Raw genomic sequence first — 21,642 nt, 5'->3', positions numbered from 1 at the left:
GCGCTCGTCAACAGAAGGGAGGCCTGCGATTGGTCAGTTACTCAGAGCTCAGCTGTTGGTTGGGGGTAATACGATAAGCTGTGCAAAAAGAATGCCCCGCCCCCATATTTTATTTATCAGGGAGGATTCTGTTACCAAAACCGGGGCCTGTGCTTGAAAGAGATGCTGGGCTGGACATTTATTTATTTATTTATTTAATTTTTTTATGCCCACTGAAGTCAGGAGAAGGACATACCTGATGTACACGGTGGATTCCAGTGCAGTGATGTATGTGGAATTTCTGACACCGGTGAAATGTGGTGCATTATTTACAGAGTCCCTGCAGAAAGAAAGAAGATTTATTAACGTTCATAATTAAAATGATATTGTATATTGATTGATTTTCAAATGAAATCGATTATCCATGTGGCCCCAGGATTTTATTTCTTCTCCTGTTGTTATTTATTAATCTTTCTTTGTCCTTTCGGCCTTTTAGGTAACCTAGGTATTGAACAGAGATTAGAAAAATTAAATAACCTTGTATAATAAATACAAGGTAGACAATTGTGAAAGTGAGCACAATGTTAAATCCCATCTAATCTTCCTTTCCATGTAGGTCTAATCAAATATATTAAGCTTTAAATATTTGAATACAAAAGCAAACCACGTCAATAACATGCATTTACATAATATACCATATAGGCTCACAACTACTGCATGAATACAATTGTGAAAATAAAAGATACTGTAAATGCATTGAGCCATATTCCAGAGGGAGCATGCCAGTGTGTGGATTTTCTATTTCAGCCAACAATAGTCAATTAATTACTGCATTAATTCATATACTGTACTAATTAATTTGCTCGTTGCAGAGCGCATCTTGTATGTGGTGAATATTTTAGGAAGGGCCTCCTTCATGCAACCTAAGTTTGACCTTGCATGCAGTCCTCTGCAGTCCATCTCAAGTGACCCTTTTGCCAGTGAAAAATAACCAATCAATTGAAGCTCTTCAGGATGTGGGAGGAGCCAAAGCTCCTGCACTCAGCACTACGGATGTCTGAGCTGTGAATGGAACCCTACACCACCGCTAATAACCGTCAAACCAACAGTCACACCACTGGCGGCTCAGATCAGCGCTAATATATCCCTGAGCAAACATTAACCCGTGAGTGAATTTATAGCAGAGGTGGGCAGCGAGAGCTCTATCTGTTTCTGGTTTTCGTGCCAACTTCTGGCCTTAATTACTTAATTAACCATCACATTTACGACATCTGACATTGTAGCTACATTTCTTCGTAAGTCTATGAATGACAGCCGAAGATAGTTTTGCGTCCCTATATGAAGCGTTTTACTGTGATCGAATCTACGAGTGAACCAGTGTTGGCGTATACAGTTAATTAGCTTATTTAGCCAGGGTAACGGGTGAAAACAAAAACCTGCATACACACCGGCACTCCAGGACCAAAACCTGCTCATCCCTGATCTATAGAAGCTGGCGGTTAACAGCGCCGTCTCCATCGAGGATTAGCCGCAGACGCCAGAGTGCCAGGAGCAGCCTACCGCAACTTCACCTTGAAACGCTACCGTTTTGCCCGTGCGCGCAACGCATCCCCTCTTGCTTACTTGACCTGAGGTTAATGTGAGATGAGCGTAGGAACCCGTCCCCCGCTCACCCCCTCCCCGTGCGAGCGAGCGAACAGCTCGGAGCTTTTTAATGAATGACTCCTGAGCGCTCTGTCATTTCAGCAGGAGCTGCATATAGCGCACGACAGCAGCAGCCAGAGTAGGCGGCTCGTCGCTGCTGCTGAAATGCCCAATAAACCAGGGCCGATCCGGTTCACGATTTTGTGCCAACCTTCTGCTCTTAATTAATTGATTAGCTCATAATCATATCTTGACCTGGCATTTGTTTTAGCACCATTTAGCACAGCCTGCGGCTGTATTCTAAAGATTTTACTATGCTCAAGTACAGAAGTGAATGAATGAATGAGTCATTGCCTTTATACAGCACTTTTCCGAACGCTCAGAGCACTTTGCAGTGATGAGTGGGAACTCACCTCACCCACCACCAATGTGTAGCACCCTCCTGGGTGAAGTGAGCCAGAGTAGTTTATAGAACTGTCAGAAAACTACAAATAAGGTAACTGGCGCACAGACCGGCCCAGTTGTGCACCCCTGGACTAAGCCGTATTTAGCCTTTATGTGTGAGCACAGGTTCCATGCCACAATTCCTTTTCTCCTCATCGGCAAGCCGGAAGCTTTCCTCTTTTTTTTAGCTTTAAAAGGTACCTCTAAATAATATCTAAACAAATTGCCAAGCGTTTACCTTAAAACGAACACCTAAATTAATCAGTTACTTGGTTAAAATGAACAGCCAAATTAGACCGTTAATCGCTTAAAATTTACACCCAAATTAATCAGTTAATCTGTTAAAATGAACACCTAAATCAGTTAATCGGTTAAAATGAGCACCTAAATGAACCAGGTATTCGGTTTAAAGGAACAGCTAAATTAATCAGTGAATCAGTTGAACAGACCACCCAAGTTAAAATGTACACCTAAATCAAGCTTGAAATTAATTAGACTTTTGCTAGTAAAAGGCGGTGCTGAAAAACGAACTGAGGGCGAAGTCCCTTGTGGGGTGTCCTAATCCAACCTTACATCCGGTTAAATCACACCGAGGCTCTCGCCAGGCCGCTCCCTAAAGCCTGCGCAAGGCCAGCTAAACCGAACACTTACCCCAAGGCGCCTTTTAAATAAAATGGCCTCTCTTTTTTTTTTTGTTTGCCTCGGGGCACTGGAATCCGCTCGTCTTCCAGAGGCTGAATTTTCTCCACGGGACACGGCTCCACTGACAGATAAAGCCATGGGCAGAGTAAATATTGCATGAGATTCTTATTTATTTATTTATTATCTGGACTTTTTTTGGGGGGGAGTTCCTGCAGGGCATTAGATCTTTCTGATACCGGCACCTTACAGCCCTTACAGCTCTGCATCGCACACATTGATACACACGAGTGAACAGACCCTGATGATCTCAGGTCAGGTTTCTCGAGCCGCGAGGCAGCCCTCAGGTTTTTTCCTGTAAATGCATTTTAAGAACATCCTTCTATGCGCGGCGCGCGAACGAGGAGCTCTGAGACGGCGGCTGTCTCCGCGGGGACTGGAATATCTGATGAAGCGGCAGGGAGAAGAACGGAGAATCCGCACGGCCGTTTCACGGCGAAAACTTTCGCCCCCGTGACATCATTTGGGACGGCGCTCGGCGTGATGATGGATGTTACCTGCACAGGCGCGCACACACACACGCACACAAGCACGCTGCTGCAGTTTTAAAGGGTTCATTTCTGTCCCCTGAATACTGTACTCGGGATGGGGGGAGGTGGGGGTGGTGGAGGAGGTGGTGGAGGGGTTTGGGGGGGAGGACACAGCTGCTGTATTTTGCGTGGTGGGCCGCTGTGTGGAGTGGGGGAGTGGGGTGGGGGGGGGGGGGGGGGGCATGGAGTTGGGGGGGGGGGGCACATGTGGGGCGGTGGGGGGATGGGGGGGGTTGCAGGAGAGGAGCGTGCTGCTGACCCTGGAGGTTGCTGCGTTCCCCTTTAAAAGTCACGGCGGCGCACACTCCCATACGCAGAGCCCCGCTCGCAGGGTCTGCTGCTGCTGCTGCTGCTGCTGCTGCTGCTGCTGCGGCAGTCAGGGAACACTGCTGAGCGGTGCAGTTTGAGCTGCCAGAGAGACCGAACAGAGGAGGAGGAGGAGGAGGAGGAGGGGGAGGGGGTGGGTGAGGGAGGGTAGGGGGGGGAGGGGGGGAGAGGGGGTGGGAGAGAGAGAGAGAGAGAGAGAGGGAGCTAACAATGTCATTCTGTTCGGGAAGGCGATGCTGCAGTTACTTTCCTGGCTGCGAGCGTGCTGCAGGCTCCTGTCCTCCCTTCTCTTCCCTTCTCTTCCCTTCCCTTCGCGGGACCGGCAGCTCCGGGTGAGTACGCACAAGTTTTCGGCTTCTCAGCTTTTATTTACTGTCGCACACGGGGGGAGAGAGGGCAACTGTGGGCCGTCCCACACAGGGCTGTCCCTCACAGGGCTGCTGCTGCTGCTGATGATAATGAACACCTCAACGCGTGCTACATTATCACCAGCACCACCGTCCTGCACTTTTAGGAGCAAATGTGTGCGTTCTCGTAGCCGTTGGAGAGACTCGCCGGTTGGGGTCCCGTGGGCGCGCGGGGGGACAGACCCCCCCCCCCCCCCCCGCCTCCACAACCCCCCACAAAGAGAACCACAATGTCATAAGCTCTGTGCCAGCCAGTTACTGCACTCTCCCTCGCGGCACGTTAAAGTGCGATTTCTAAAATTGTGTGAGCTTTTCAGAAGATACCAGCCAGCACTAAGAATGCAGTTATGGGACGTGGGGGTTGGGTGTTGGGGGGTAAGGGGGGTGGCGGGGGGGGGGGGCGGTAAATGTACCACGAGCGAGCCAAGACTCAGGGTGCAGTATGTGGTGGTGTACGCGAGCGCGATTACGAAAAAAGATGAGGCTCCGCTGAGGAATTTAAACAGCCTCTTAAGAGGACGAGTGGGGCACTGGTCCCAACTCTCTCTCTCTCTCTCTCTCTCCCTCTCACTCTCTCCATTTGTGGTCCTCGTCCTGGTTAAGTTCTCCGAATCCACGACTCAGTTTTGCGTGACACGGATGTTTCTGTGCGGGCAGTTCTCAGAAAGGAGCTAAGGAGCTTGCGGTAGCCTGAGCGCGGGACGAGTTTCGGGTGGGTGGCCTGGACGGGACGTTGGAGCAGGGGCAGGAGGAACGGGCTGCACTCCTCCTGCTGTGCATGCCATTCAGGACTGCCTCAGCCTCTTTAAACTCCAACCCCCAGGGGCACATGCCCCAGACTGCAGCACTCAGACCGGAGGCCCAGGTGAGGCGTTTGAAGCGCTCACCTGTCTGAAGCACTTGGCGCTGTCAGACATGCTGTGAGTGAATCTGTTCACAGTTGCCACAGGAACCCGGAGTCTTCCTGTTCCCCTCAGGGTCTCTTCACTCTCAGGACGCAAGGTCCTTTCACCCAGCTGGAGCCACAGGCCCCAAAACCCACTGTCCTGGTTGGAGTGGGGGGGGGGGGGAGCGGTGAGGGAGGGGGTGCGTGGTGCTCTCTCAGTGCTGTAGGGGTCAATTCAGGTCTTCAAAAAGAAACCTTCTTTCTTTTCTGATAGCTGCATCCTCATCTGCAGCTAGATGAGCCATCATTATTATATACGCGCTAATGTAAGCCTAAGATAAATGTAACTAATTTTATTACGGCGGCAGCACAGCGAAAAGCTCTGTTTTAGAAAAAGAAAGAAATCGGAACAGAGCAGAACTTGGTTGAAATCTAGTTTCTGAACGCGCCGACGCACACGAGATTACTTGACGTTTTGTCAGGAGTGCAGGACATAATGACTCTGTACCAAATCTGGGTTCATCTGAGGCCGTACCGCGCTAACCTCGCGCAGACCTTGAAGAAATCTCCCCGGTGCTCCAGTTTCACACTTTTTTTTTCGTCTTCAAACTCTGGTCTGATTCTGTGGATCTGTATTGTCTGCTCTGCACTGTTTGTGAAGGATGCAGTTTTCACAGGCTCCTTAAGGACAAGATGCTTCACAGCATAAAAGAGAGAGAGAACTGCTGCAGCTTGAGAGCTCACCTGATATCCTCTGCAGCTTCCTCTCTCTCTCTCTCTCTCTCTCTCACTCTCCCTCTTTCTATTTCTCTCTCTCTCACTCTCCCTCTTTCTCTCTCACTTCTTTTCTTTCCATCTCTCTCTCTGCCCTCTCTCTCACACTCTCTCACTCTCTTTTTCTCCATCTCTCTTTCTTTCTCTCTGCCCTCTCTCTCTCACTCTCCCTCTCAATCTCTTTCTCTCTGCACTCTCTCTCTCTGCCCTCTCCCTCTCTTTCACTCTTTCTCCCTCTCTTTCTCTTTATCTCACTCTCTCTGCCCTCTCCCTCATTCTGTCTCTCTCCCTCTTCTCTCACTCTTTCTCTCTATCTCTCTTTCTTTCTCTCTGCCCTCTCTCTCTATTTCTCTCTCTCTCACACACACACACACACATTCCCAATCTCTGTGTGTGTCTCAGAACCCCTATACATTGTCTTTTTTTTTCTTAACTAAAAAAAACATGCAGCACTCTCTCGGAAGTCCCCCGTGGGCTATTTTGCATGAGCGAGGAGCACCGTGAGTCTGCAAAGTTTCTGCAGCATTCAGTGCGGAGCGCCACATTTCACAGCGGTGACGGCGTCACCCGCCCGCGGAGCCGTAGCGCGAGGATAATGCGCGATCGGTCACCGGGAGTTTTCTAAGCCGTGCACACCGAAGTGTCCTCGCTCACGCTCAGCACGAGGGAACGGGCTCCGGAGAGATCCAGCGGGCAGATTAGCTCCCTGCACTCCTAATGGTGCATTGTCCCATTATAGTCTTACAGTTCTGATGATGTAATCAATGCAGCAGGCTTTGAACTTGCTAGGCTAAGGAGTCTTTGCATTCTCCGACTGACTCTCGTTCGAGTGAACTTCTGCGTGTGCACTGTGCTGTCAGTTTCTGGAGGTTTGTCACCAGGTCTAAGTGGCGGGGGGGAGTAATGAAGTTTCATGGGGGTGGGGGATGCGGGAAGGGGGGGGGTGTTTGGAGAATGCTCGGCAGAGGACAAAACATGCTTTGTGTAACTCCTGCACCAGTCAGTCTTGGGATACTGTATGACCTTCTAAAGTAAGTAGTTCAGAAATTTTGGTTTGCCTTCTTAATTTGGTTATTTCAAAACAGTGGTCTATCAGTCAGTTGGTTTTTAAACAATTTCACTGTTTATACAATTTACACGGTTATAACTGTTATACTGATGTCTAGCAAGTTTTTGGTAGAATGAATATTAAATGCAGAGGCAGAGTATTTTCGCGTTTTTAAGGTATGCTGTTTAAAGCGAATAGCCTACAGTAGGTCCCGTTTGGGAACGAGCAGGATCCGGAATGAGCAGGATCATCTGCGTGCTGCAGAAAAGGACATATGCCAGCCCCTTTCATTGATATTGCAGTGGAGCAGGTGTGAAGCACAGCAACGTGGTCAACCTACGACGTGGACACCTGGTTTCCGCATCCTTCCTCGACCATCTTCATTATTTCATTCACGTAATCGGCACACCTGCGCTGCCACGGACTGTCACGCGCTCCCAAGCGCGCGTAGCCTTTTTGCGTCTGTGGCGAGTCACAGTGTGTTGACTTTGTTATTTCGTTGATAAGGTCATCGCTCCCCGTAGGCTACTACAGGGGCACAATGCAGTTTTAGTACAGTACAGTACAGTAGCCTACAGTACAGTACAGTCGCCGACTGAAGCCCCCACGCGAGGAACTCCGGTGGCGAGCGCGGAGCATCGCCGTAAATCTTACCTCGTGACGAACCTCTGCTTCAGCAGAAACGTGCTAGCCTTACACCGCCGCGAGGCTCCGGGCCCCCCTTTTGTTATAATTCACCGGAGGATTTATGGCTAATAAAATAAGACTGGAGGTCTGACGGCTGTAATAAAACAGCAGATTCATGTTCTGCAGATGGGGTATGGAGGGCTTCCCCTAAATATCGTGATGTCCCGAATGCGGATTCTGCTTGTACGAGCGCCTGCGTGTGCGTTGTGTCCCAGAAAAGAGTGTTATGTGCATAAATTTTCACTTCCCTTCGTCCGATGTGAGAATTTTTTTTAATTTTTACTCTTTATCCATATTGAATTAATTTAATAGTCTTTCACAGATTTTCATTTTATTTTTATGACGGAGTGTAGTCAATCTTATCAATTTTAACAACGGTATCTTCTGCTATTCTACAGAATTGCACAGTAACAGGCCTTCTGGCACATTGTCCTATTGAGAACAATTTTATTTTGCATGCATTTTTGTAATTTAGGCACAAATAGTTATGTGGGCATCTAATGGCTCCCTTTTACCCATTTTTGAATAGTTACACCTACTGATGTAATGCGTGTGCACACACACACACATTCACACTCACACGCATGCACATGCGTGCACACATACACACACGCGCACACAGATATGTATCCATGTTTGGTAACTTGGAATGGAGAATAAAGGGTGGTTTTTAATTACTATTACATTTTTTGTATCAGTTCTGAAATGCAGTGCATTTGCATGTTGTCCCATGCTGTTCCATGTGCTGGAGTCGAACATATAAATGTGGAGAGAATCATTAGAAATCTCTGTTTCCATGCCTTCCCGTACTATAAATCGGAATGATTGTGGGACTGTAAGGAAAGGTTTCTGGAAGAGACAGGAATAGTTGCCAGATGCATGTTATTGGCATCGCTTGGGACAGTGTGTGGAAAGAAAAAAGGGAGGAAAAAGGTATATATGGACACCATTCCCCGTAAGGAGTTACACGTCTGTGGTATGCCACATATTGCATCCTACTGTGTTTAATATCGTTTGTGTTTAATAAGCTGCTTGGACAGCTTTTTCAAGGGCATTTCCCAGAATGCACACAGAAAAGGAGGCCTGCTCAAGCATGGGCCTCTGTTTTGTTTTTTTGTTTTTTTACATATGTGCTTATGTATATATAGCTGTGCAGCTACGCACTGCAATGCACCAATTATGTCTCACAGCGCATTATAACTCAGTTTTATTTTACTGCTAATCATCATAACTCAGTACCTTCGGCGTCGGCCTACCTAGAAAAGACCATTCGTAGAGCACGATTCAAAATACAATTCCCATCATTCACAGTAAGCTTAAGAACGGAGACACATTGTCACAAAAGGGAAGCTTTTTATCTTGAAAAGGAGAGGGATTACGAGTAGGTACAATCGCATTGTAAGCTGTGTTTGTTACAAGTTTTCTTCTTGAAACATTTAGATGCTAGGTACACAATATAAAATAAATTCCATGTAATAAATACGTATGGAAAATTTGCCGACAATTGTAATCATAATCAATAAACTTAAATGCCACAAAATACAATTACATATGATACTCACATTTACTGCATCACAGTAAAGAATTCTTGCTGGGGGATGCTGCCCTTTTTCCCCCAATCAAAAAATGAGAATTTTGGAATGTGACATTGTTATGCATTAGTAAGCCGTTTCAAAATTTTCCTGCACCCATTTACATTATGAGCATAAACATTTCGGACCTCCATAGTGATTCATGACTTCTCCTCACAAAGTATTGATGCTAAAAGTCTGAGTGGTCAAAGTAAGTGAGTCAACAACGGCATAATCGTTATTCAGTCGGATGAGTGATATTGTCAGAACAATCACCTGTGATTTCTTTTTTTCTGATTCTCCTGCTGTTCATTTTTTATGGATGTTTCACTTGTGTTCGTAAATAGCTTTTTAAAATCGGTTAATAAAAATTGAGCAACATGCTGCTCACCAAGCTAAATGTTTACTATTATCATACTGAGAATAATGTTCCTCTTGATATAGGAATACATATTCCTGTGATATAGGGTCGTTCAGTTTAAATCTCAAAGTAAAAACTCAAAGCATCTATAAAATCGATAACGATTTCTTGCCGCAGTAATGTTTTTTGGGTCACAGCTTACACAGATCCAGCTAATTTCAGAGCAGGTCACCCGGCAATGGGTTTACACAGCAGGCCATTCTAAAAAAAAAAATATCTGGCTGGTCACTGATTGATTAATGCTTCCAATCGTCCATTTTATGATTACATAAAATTATGCGATAATTTGCACTTGTTTCTCATTGTTTCCACTTCAGATTTAATTGAAGGAGAGGGGGGGGGGTTTCAATTAAATAGTGCAGCGCTTGCGATGTCCACGGGACTGTTTAAATGAGACGAACTGCCCTGCAAGACAAGGTTTTTTTTTTTTTAAGGCATTGGAGAAATAGATAGGTGCCTCTCAGCTAGCTGTCGTTTGCTTGACGTGACCATTCATCATCTTGCAATGGCCAGGTGCACTGATGACCAGCCTGGGGATAATGACCGATCAGAAAGCAGTGGAATTCTGGCTCCTGGGTGGCATGTTCACCCTAAAGCAGAGATCCCAGATTCTGGAGGGCTTCGGTGTCTGCAGGCTCAACCGGCAGGTCATTTAGGATTTTGAGAACATGGGTGAGTGGACTCCAGTTAACCCAGTGAGTAAAAGCCCAAATCTAGACATCTAGAGGGGTGTAAATCTAGGTCGAGATATTTTTTGACCTAAAACAGACTATGTTAGCCCAGGTTAGCTCCAGTATAGCTCAGGTTTTTACCAAGATATAGCCTGGCTTGTCCTAGTCAGTTAGAATACTTTCACTTTTCAACCAAATGTAGCCATGTTTTCACCTGAACATCTTGACATCTCTGACGTCAATATTTGGGCTTTTGCTCACTGGGAATCAATTAATTAAATTAAGCCCTCCAGTTTGGCAATCCCAAAGCTAAAGCCTGACTTCAGACAGAAAACTCCAGTGACGTGCTCCACAGTCCATAATTGAATTTAAAAAAACTAGCCCAGTGCTAGCTGCAGCCAGAGTCACACACAATTAGCAATAGCATCAACCAGGGAGGATTTCACTCAGCCAGGTGCAAGGCTTTCACTCAGCAGTTTCTTACCTCCTCATGCAAGAGTTACTCCTCTAGAAACAAGGGTGCCTAGTCTTATCCCAAAATGGCTGGTTCGGATAAAAGTTTTAGTTTTAGTTTTAGCCCAGCACTAAGGCACCTGATTCTACTTATCAAGGTAACTGAAGTTAAACTAATTAACTAATCATGGTCTTAATTGAAGACCATGATTAGTTAATTAGTTTAATCAGGTGTCGTAGTGCCGAGCTAAAAAAAAAAAAAAAAAAAAAAAAAAAAGCTCCCAGTGGCCCTTTTCAGATAAGGTAGTACACCCTTGGAATAGATCAGGGGTGGGCAATCTCAGTCCTGGGGGACTGGTGTGTATGCAGGTTTTTGTTTCTGCTGGCCAAATGAGCTAACTGGCTGTATAGAACAACACTGAACAACCCATAGAATAGATCACAGTAAAACGTTTCATAGTGGGGCACAAGAACGGTCTTTGGCTTTCGTTCATGCGCTTATTAAGTCACGCGGCTAAAATGTCAGACGGCGTAAAAGTTAGGGCCTAATTAAGTCATTAAAGGCCAGGAGTTGGCACGAAACACAGAAACAGATGCGACGCACCTCCGGTCCAGATAGTCCTGCACCTGCAGTCCGTCTCTGCCTGCTGTTCCCAGCATGCAGTTCTGCAGCGCAGTTGGCAGAGACTGTGGCTCTTCGGCTGAGCGGGAGCACTGCAGGGGGGAGACGAACAGCCAGCTGAACGCGAGCGCTACGCTACACAACTGGGATTTCCGAGTCTTTTTCTCACCACCGGGGGTGTGAGTGTTTTTCTTTACCTCACTCGCTCGCTTTCTGGGGTTTCAGGGATATTTATTTATTTATTTATTTGCGTATTTGACCAAATTCTCCTTTTTGTTTCCTGTATCTCTACAAAAAAAGAAAGTGCTACACAAATAAAATTGAATTGAACTGAACTAAATTGATTTGAATTGAATTGAAGAGCTTTATTTGTAGTTTGATATTCAGAATTCCTAAAGGCGTGGAATGTAGATATTTTTTCTTGCCATTTCTGAAACGTCATCCGCTTTATATTTTTCATTTCTTTATTTTTTTCCCCTTATTCTCTTCTGTGATGTTCAATGAAAAGAGATGCACGTGCTTGTATGGGCCAGTTAGGTGCAACAGAGGTTTTTGGCCAGCGCAGCAGACCAGGACACTAATGGTCAGGCACATGGGGAGAGGGGGTGGGTCAACACATTAATTTTCATTCATTCATTCATTCATTCATTCATTCATTTGTTAATGTATATTCTGTACAGTAGTAGTTTTTCCAGGTTGGGCTGCCCTTTTCTCACCTGCCCCCTGTAGAGGGAATGCAGTCAGTGACGTTAGGGCACCACATTGAGTCAGTGATTCATTTTAATGTATTCTCCCTTAAAGCTGAATAATGTTCAAAAATTCTATGATGGTTCTAATTTGAAATTAAGCAAATTAGACCATTAAGATTTTCTTTTCCTGATAAGTCATACCATTCGTTTCCAGTGTCATGTTTCCACATATGTACAGTATGTCATGGTTGAGAAGGTCAGAGTGTCAGTTTGCATTCAACTGACAAACTTGTTTTCCACAAAGCTGATTTTCTGGCATTTCTGACACAAGGACCACATTACTGGCTGCCTAGGAACAAATGCCAGTAACCTAAAAGAAGAACACCAAAACCTGAAGATACTATTTACTCCCACACCCCCCTTTGTGTCTCACTCAGGGCATTGTGGGAAACAAACGTGTAATACAGTAAGGCTGTCAGTCAGAGGTGGTTTGTATGTCTTGTTCTTCAGAGTGGTGTGGACACTCCCCAGTTTACTGAAGAAAATCTACCTCAGCCAGAGTGATGGTCCGGCTCAACCTGTTCACTTCCTGGGAGGCCAACGCTTGAGAGGCCATCGGAACTGAGAGACAGGAGTGATGCATCGTGGGTAAGAAGTTGTCAGTCCATTTCGCTCTGATTTTGTGTAATGAAACGTGCTGCTTTCATGTAACGGATTTTTTTTAAATGACAAAATAGTATGTTTCTGAAGGAGATCTATATGTTTTGCACTCGACCACGTGCTAGAAAATGTAGTAGGTCTATAAACTGAAAACTGCGAAAAGCCAGACCTTTGGGCGGGACTGCGCAGGTGATTGATTAATCAGTTGTTTGCCCCTTTCTGCCAAATATTGACCTATTGATTTCGAATGAGTTATTGTCTGATTGTATAACAAACAGGTTAACAAACGTGTAAGTACAGCAAAGAGTTTGTCTACATGTCTACATGCATCTTTTAGATTATTTGATTCCTTGATATATTCATTATTTTAACCACATTAAAATATCCACAGTTCAAATTATTTTGATAGTCAAAACAAGTCTTCATCCATTGTGTATTGGTAAAAATCATGGAAATTCATTAAATACTAAAATTCAAGTGATGTTTAAAATCGTATTTGAATAATTTTTTATTAGAACACTGAGAACAGCAAGTGAACACAGCAGACAGAAGTACAGTACAGTACAGTACAGGGACGGGGTGTAGCACAGTGGGTAAGGAACTGGGCTTGTAATCAAAAAAAGGTCACAGGTTCGATTCCCGGGTAGGACACTGCCGTTGTACCCTTGAGCAAGGTGCTTAACCCGGATTCAGTGTAAATCCAGCTGTATAAATAGATGCAATGAATAAATGCAAGGAATATTATTGCATTGACCAGCTTACCAGCTCTCATAGGGAAAATAGACACCTTTGATAGATGCACTGCAAAATGAGAAACCTAGAACGCCTGAATGGCCAGCTCTCATTATCAAACTTTCATACTTTCTTTAGTCCATTGTTTGAGCAGAGGCCTGACCGTTATTTATCAAAGTAACAGCTCTGGCTCTTAAACTCTGCCAACAGAGTGTTCTTATCTTTCTGTTGTCAGTGCTAAAGAGGTTGTCTTTCATTATTCATGCGCCCACTCCCGTAACGAAGACACAAATTGTTCTCTTCCCTCTCCACCTCACCTGATGTGTGGCGAGCGTTCTGGTGCAAAATGGCTGCCGTGCATCACCCAGATGGGTAGCTGAGGTGAGTTTCCCCGTGATCACTGTAAAGCACTTTGAGTGTCTGGAAAAGTGCTATATAAATGCAATTCATTCATTCATTCATTCATTCATCCATATTGATCAAGGGGCTCCAGAGTGAGCCGTTGTTGAGGAGGAGTCCAGTGCTTGCCCTCTGCTCCCTCTGAAAAGCTCACACTGAGCTTTCTTTGGTAAAGGAAGCAGAACTGAAGACCCGTCTACTACATAAGAGTGCAATATGTCAGGGACATACCTGTTGTTAAAGTGAATGGCAGGGCTTGGCACTGGGGAAATGCATGCTTAGCTAGTTAATTAGTTTTATTTGCCAAGTTGATAAAGACAAAGTCTATCATTGCCAAGAATGACAAAAAAAAAGAAAAAATGTATTTTCATTGTGGTCTTTGACGGTAAACTTAAAGTTAAACCTTTTCAGTTAATCTTGTTATCTTTTTCCAAATTTTCCAGTTTTTTCTGGCTGTTTTTCATAATGCGCGTAAACGTGTTCTGTGTCAAGTGCTGAGGGTAAACCACGTAACCTTTAGCAATCACTGCAATCAATCTTAATGGGTTTCTATATTAAGGTCTTTCCCTAAGGTGACCCCCTCTGTCTGCATCCACTTCTGTCATAATAATTTATGTACAGGTTTTTTTTTGCCTGGCCACAACAGCAAAAGAATAACCAGTTAATAAACAAGCCTTTTATTCCCCATAGAAATGGGCTCGTCACCCGAGGGTTGCAGATTCCATGCCTAGGAAGGGCACACACTGGTGTTGTCCCCATGGGCAAGTTATTTAGCCCGGATTGATTCCGTACACATCAAGCCGCATAATTGGATAATGCAGTGAGCCCTGAATAGGGACACCGGCTTTGCTAGAATGCAGGCTGGATGAACTATTATCATGTTATGGCATATCAAACTTTGGCAGACTCCTGCATATGAATTTTACAGTATGAACTAAGTGTGACACTGTGGTAAAACGGTGTATTTTACATATTAGTTTTTTAAAATTCATTCTTGCAGTCTTAAAGGAAATCTTCTCAAAAATACCTCATAAGCTTATACCTTATAATTTTCTTTTTTTGAATTAGCCTGCTAAAGCAGCCATTGGACATTGAGCAAAAATAATTTCCAATATTGTTTTTTTCCCCGCTTTGCTGCTGAAAGTGAGCTGACATTGTGATTATGACACATATTAAATATGACATATTCTATGCTACACATTAGCCAGGCCTCTTTGCTCTGCTGCTTTGTTACATAGCCAGGTTTGTATTTATGAAGTATCTTTTATACAGTATATGTACATAATGTTTCTACGGTTGACAAGATGTCTGAGATATGCCGGGCTTGCTATGTTACACCAGAAGTGATGGCAAAATGACCTTGCACCCCCCCCCCCCCCCCCCCCACCCATGATTGCATCAGAGCTGAGAAGGACAGAAATTCCACTCATCATGTGGCTGCTGCCATTGAGCTCACGAGACACACACACACACACACACACACAAAAGGGAAGCACAGGCAGAATTTACAACTGCCAAACAATGAGCCCTCCTGTGTTATTTTTCAGACGGGCTACTACAAAAGTGTCTCCAGTATGTCCTACTAATTCCTTACTAATGGGAAGTGTTTTTAATGAAAGACAAGCATGCCCTGTGTTGCTTTCCTCTGGGAAAACAATCAACGATCAAGTCCACCGAACCCACACAGACACCTGACACTGTGAACAAGGTGCTCCCTGTTTTCTGAAGGAGATTCTGGCTTTCTTGTTTCTCTTGGCATCTCAGCTGTCAGGTGTGTGCACTGTGACGTGATGTTGGCCTCCTGCAGTGTATTGAAATAGAAGTCAATCGTATTTAATTTACTCAAAGCATATTTCAAAGTATTACATTTATAATTAATTATTGAAGCTAATAATGACATCTACTGTGGCTCCACCTCCATTGCCTTCATAACTGTATTGCACAGTACTCCTATATTTTTTAAATTATTTTATCATTTTTCTGTTATCATTATTATTATTGCTGTTGTTGTTATTTTTTATTATTATAATTATTGTTGTTGTTGTTATTGTTTTTTGCTAATATTATTGTTGCTATTGTTGTTATTAGTGTTATTAGTGTTGTTATTGTTGTTATTATTATTATTATTATTGTTGTTGTTTTTGTTATTGTTGTTGTTGTTATTATCATTGTTGTTGTTATTTTTATTGTTGTTGTTGTTGTTGTTGTTATTAACCATGGAATTTCAGGAATTTGCAGTTCAGGAATCTTGCTAAAGGGTACAAAGGGAATATCTCATTGTCCCCCAAAAACCTCTGACTTACCCGCCCAGTTCAGTACCTGACAGGTCACAGGGCCACCATGTAGCATTGCAACATGCTGAGCAGTGCGACAGCTGCAATATATTAATAATCCACTTATAATAATTATGTTCTTACAATAATTGATCCTTATTGTAGGAACAGGAGGCTAAATGTTTTTTTTTTTTTTTTCATTTTGTGTCAACACAAAAAATTCACACATAAAGAGTACATTGCTGTTCGATGGCAGAAAGGGGTTTATTGCGTTTTCCAGTTATTTCTTAAACTCACGCTCTAAACTCAAGTCTGAGTGCTGTCGTGAGCGCCACTCAGGTACTCACTTAACCCGTTTACAGGGCGAGAGTCTGGACGGAAAGACTGTGAGACTCTGAGATGAGTCAGTTCCTGTAACGACACAAGTTAGCAGATCAGTGGAGATGGTGACTCATGCTTGGCCTGGCATGGCTTCCATTATCCCCATGGAAACAGGACAGCGAAGACCGGATAGGGCGTTGTGTAGACCTCAATGACAGAACTGAGACACTGGTGTCCCAGGGAAACATTTCTGGGTTGGAAAAGTCTGTGTAAAGTCGGTGAAACACCATCTAGGCGTTCAGGTGAAAACCCGACTTTGTTGGGATGAAAAGTGAATGCTTTCTAGTCGACAAGGAAGTAGCCAGGCAACATCCGGATAAAACCCGGGTTATATTGGCGTCAGCCTAGTTCGTTTAAGTCAAAAACGTCACTCAACCTAGATTTCTACCCCTCTAGATGACTAGAGTCTGGCTTTTGCTCGCTGGGGTACTTGCAGTGTAGCCTACCCGGCATAACCAAGATGAAGGGTATATCTCTTTTGTTAATTATATTTATTTGTCAATGTTTTTAAAAATATTTTATATTTAAAACGTATTTCCCTTCCAGTTTCCTCATGAGTCAGCACTAGTGAGACCCAGTAGTGAGCCTGTGACTATATATACGAGTGACCATGAGCAGTGTTTGGAGGAGAAGTAAATATCTCCTTGACAACAGCTGGAAACTCAGCACAAAGTTGGGAGGAAGTGACACGTGTTGGCTGATGAAATGTACCACACCCCCGGCAGGGCAAGGCCCAATTGTGTGACATTGCTGTGGACTCCCCAGTCATAGACGGGTATGTCATTACTGTAGGTCCAATCCGCACTCATGATAAGCACCATTTCATGCTGTGCCACTAAGAAACCTTAACCTTATTAAATGTTTGGCAGTTTTAAAGATAGGAAAGGGAAAAATGTTTTTATTATTTTCACTGAAGCAAGAGAAGCTAGAAGTTATGACTAAAACTGATTGAACTCAATCCAAATCGTTAGGGTTGGAGAACCAGCACATGACACCTCTAGACAAGAAAATAAGAACCAATGGGAAGCCATAACCAATGGGAGCCAATGGGGGATGGAGAGGTTAAAGCGAGCCTCTTACACATACACTCTAAATATTGCAGGTTATGATTATTTGTCACTCATTTTTAGCTAAGACATACGATTAACATTTTTCAGTTGCCACCGGGTTCTATTTTAAAATGACCGAGGAGAAGAATTGGGGTAGTTAAAGTTGAATGAATAGACATTTAATTTCACAAATGGTTCTGTACTCTGTCCACAGTCTCTACAGTGCAAATCTCCAGTGAGAGATTTTTCTCCTTCTCCCTCAGTTTCTGTTCTGGCTGATTTTCCACGATCAGTCCAGAAGCACAGTGCTGTTAAAGGTGCTGTGAAAGTGTGCAATTCTCTTTGGCTTTAATTAGTTTCCATAGTAACTTGTTAGCCTTAATATTATTGTCATTTATACTGCAAAATATGTATATATATATTAAAGGCATGGAAGGGAAAGTCTTCAAGTATGGAGTCTGTATGGAGACAGAAATTATCATTGTGGGTGTGAAAAGAGTCTCAGAGATGAGATATAACTGATGGGGAAACTGGCATCCATAACATCTGAACACTAACTGAATATTTCAGTGAGATTCAGTGAAATCTGCGGATGCGTTATGCTAAACATTAGTCTCAGCACGTGGTGAATTACTGAGTGGAAGCCAAAAAAAACTGCCAGTTTTTCTTCAAGCTGGATTCCAGAACCACCTCGGGCTGAGCTTCAGGTTTGTGTTTTACGAGTTTTACAAGCTAGTCGCGCACTTGTGGAACATCCTGATCTAGTGCATAGCTGTAATGCTGATGTGTGTGTGTGTGTGACCGAGGTTGTGTGTGGGAGTGCAAAAAAACAAAAATAAGAAGAATTTCATTGCCGTTCTTTTTGATTGGAAGAGCAGCTGTTTGTCAAGGGTGTGAGATCAATTGACCACTTACTAAACTGATGTAAAACAAAAAAAAAATTACCATCCTGATGCTTGTGAGCGGTGGCAGTTTCCGGTAGTGTATACACATGTATCCAATCAGCCTACAGGACCCAGTCGTTTGCACCCGCGCAGGAGATTCGCGGCTCTGTTTGCGGCTCCGGACTGCGAGGCTGAACCTCGGGTCACAAAGCCCTCCATTTTGTAAAGCTGGGAGGTCACGTGCTTCCACCGCTCCCGGATGTGAGTCGGTCGCAGCATGCAGCCAGGGCTCTGGTGGAATAAACGAGAGAAAAAAAAACGGCAAGTTCGAGCGACTCCAGGGGTTACTAATCTCTTTCTTTTATCCCTCCCCCATCTCTCTCTCTCTCTCTCTCTTTCTCTTTCTGTCTAGCTTATCTCGGTGTTTCCTCATATCTGAGAGGCTCAGTCAATAGGCGGGTCATCGTAAGAGCGCGAGGGATGGGGCTGCCTTCTTAGAATAGCTTCTGTGGGGGAATACCAGCTGATAGTGCTGGAATCCAGCCTCCATTGCTGTGTCACAAATTTTGCCACGCCCCGCCCCCCCCCCAAAAAAAAGAAAAAACACACACACATACGAACACACACTCCTACTCTGTACGTGTCCCGTGCCTGCTTAACTGATTCCTGAGTTCAGCCGGAGCAGAGGGCACTTCACCCGCGCAGCCGTTCTCAGGCAGAAGGAATCCGTGTGGCGTTCAGCGCTGGTGGTGTTCAGCGCTGGTGGGGTTCAGCGTGTGATGCAACGCAGGAAGGTGTGACTTTTTCCGCGGGGCCGAAAGGCGCGGCAGTCCCTCCCCGGGCTGGCGCGCCGGCGGGATTAAGTTGCGCGTGTCGCGTCCCGTGCTCGGACAGAGGCGCAGGGCAGGAACGCAGAGGTAGGGCGCACGCGAAAACACCCAGAAGTTCCCACCTGAGACGCGGCAACGTGCTGTGGGAAATACCGAGCTGACGCCTCACCCGGAGGGACTGTTGTTTTTTTTTTCTCTGCACTTTTTTTTTTATTTGTCCTCCATCCTGTTTGGTTTCTTTTCTTTTTTTTTCGTTTTGTTTACTGGCGGAATGTTCCGGGCTCTCTTCCTCTTAGTCGCCTTTATTAAGCTTCCTGTGTGAGCCTGACGCAGCAGCGCTGGCGATCTCAGGAGAGCGGCTCGGTGTCTCGCTAACGCTAACGCTAACCGCTAACCGTGCCGAGGCCCCAGACGGTGGGTGATCTGTGTCACGGCTAGCGTTGGATGACACAGCGTTTGTTCTTCCTTCCCCTCTGCCAGGTGACAGGTGACAGGCGACAGGAGCCATGTAGTGGTGAGTTACACTCTTTAACTTACCTGTCAGAGCAACAGCCTGTCTCACTTCTAATAAGTCGCTGTGGGCTGTTGTTATGTTTTTTTTAAACTAGTGATTTGCTGGAAAATTAGAGGATGTATTCGTCATAATAATTTCTGTTTGGTTAGTCATTGGCAGGTGGTGTATATACTGACTGTAATGTCCAGTTACACTGCTGTTACATTATTTCAGGTTTGAGGTGTACAGCAACTTCGCACAACAGTATATTGTAATATAAAAAAATAATTGACAATAGCTTATTCATTTTTTGTTTTTTTAAATGTCAGGTCTTAATTTTCTGTGCTTGTCTTTCTTATACGTACTCCTGACCGGCCTTGGTACAGTACAGTTTGCCTTGTTTTTGCCGTTTACTTTCACACGAATTCTTTCTTTTTTGCAGAAATGCGGACCTCTGATTTCCTCTTTGAGGAAGGCGAGGGCCGGATGGGAGCCGGTCGCACCGCGGCCGATCCCCGGGTGCGTGCCTCACACAGTCCTGAGAGAACAATGGGCATTCCGCTGCGGGTACGCCGAATTCCTCAGCTGGGCCCACGGGCCTCTGAGACGGGGCCTCGCTGTGAGGCCGACGTACGTGGGGGGTGACGAGAGAGACCCCCCCCCCCCAGCCCGGAGACTCGCTGCCGGCAAAAGAGCACACAGAGCAAAACTGAGAACGATGGAGAAGAGGAACCCCGATGCCTGGCTGCTAAGGTTGTGTCTGAGACAGTGTCTTACCTGGGACTTAAAGAACCAAGACCCTGTGAGTGTGTCTGAGACAGTGTCTTAACTGGGAACCTAAAAACCCAAGCCGCTGTGGTTGAGTCTGAGACAGTGTCTTAGCTGGGACTTAAAGATCCAAGCTGCTGTGGTTGTGTCTGGGACATTATCTTAGCTGGGACTTAAAGAACCAAGCCACCGTGTTTGTGTCTGAGGCATTATCTTAGCTGGGACTTAAAGAATCAAGGCACCATGTTTGTGTCTGAGACATTGTCTTAGCTCGGACCTTAAGATCCAAGCCGCTGTGTTTGTGTCTGAGACAGTGTCTTAGCTGGGACTTAAAAAACCAAGTCGCTGTGGTTGTGTCAGAGACAGTGTCTTAGCTGGGACTTTTAGATCCAAGCCCCTGTGGGTGTTTCTGTGTCAGTATTTATGTGGGATTTAAAGAATGAAGACGCTGTGCTTGTGTCTGAGACATTGTCTTAGCTGGGACCTAAAGGACCAAGCTGCCGTGGGTGCGTCTGAGACAGTGTCTTAGTTGGGACTTAAAGAACCAAGCCACTGTGTTTGTGTCTGAGACAGTGTCTTAGCTGGGACCTGAAGATCCAAGCCGCTGTGTTTGTGTCTGAGACATTGTCTTAGCTGGGACCAAAAGATCCAAGCCGCTGTGTTTGTGTCTGAGACAGTGTCTTAGCTGGGACCTGAAGATCCAAGCCGCTGTGGGTGTTTCTGTGGCAGTGTCTTAGCTGGTTGTTGTGAGGAGTGAGAATAAAGCAATCAGCAAGTATACTGCCGCAAAAACTCTTCACGCTATGAGGCCCCTGCATCTGCCGAGCTGCTGGAGGACGGGCAAGGATGGGCAAGGTAGGTTCACCCTTTATCGTGGTCTCTGCGGTGGTGTGGCAGGGAGGGCATTGAGACGTGACCATGGCCATAATGCTGAAATAGTGCTGCAAACAAATAAACACGAATTATTTCACTCTCACAAAAAAGCATTGCTCTCATTTTATCATAAGAACTTCGCCCTAAGGCAAAAACTGTATTCTTTCCATAGAACAGTATTGAATGTGAGCTAGTTTCATTCAACGTGAGCAAATGTACAAATTTTTTGTGTCTCTAATTTCATTCACGTTCTCATGATCCTAAAACAAAGCTTTTGCTCTATGCATTTTCACCTGGATGTATAGTAGATTATATTTATTTATTTATTTATTTATTTATTTATTTATTTATTTATTTATTTGTTCATTGATCAGGAAAGTTGAAAATCTAAAATATGACTTTGCTCTGCAAAAAAAAAAAAGTGCTTGCTCATAATGACACATTGTGG

General features: G+C 44.8%; 1 long non-coding RNA gene across 1 annotated transcript in view; it reads right to left on the bottom strand.

Annotated features, from left to right (window-relative positions):
* Nucleotides 1-11,117: 11,117 nt before the first annotated feature.
* The window catches only part of LOC118208158, a 23,954-nt gene continuing 13,429 nt past the window's right edge, over nt 11,118-21,642 (bottom strand). The window contains exons 2-3 of the long non-coding RNA XR_004761522.1: nt 18,292-18,521; nt 11,118-11,255 (exon numbers count right to left, since the gene is read on the bottom strand). This is a non-coding gene — a long non-coding RNA (uncharacterized LOC118208158). The remainder of the gene's footprint in view (nt 11,256-18,291; nt 18,522-21,642) is intronic.

Source organism: Anguilla anguilla, chromosome 11 (assembly GCF_013347855.1).
Source record: "Anguilla anguilla isolate fAngAng1 chromosome 11, fAngAng1.pri, whole genome shotgun sequence".
Classification (NCBI taxonomy): Eukaryota; Metazoa; Chordata; class Actinopteri; order Anguilliformes; family Anguillidae; genus Anguilla; species Anguilla anguilla.
Note: the sequence above shows the minus strand (reverse complement) of the source record. Positions and strands in the feature narration are given on the sequence as shown.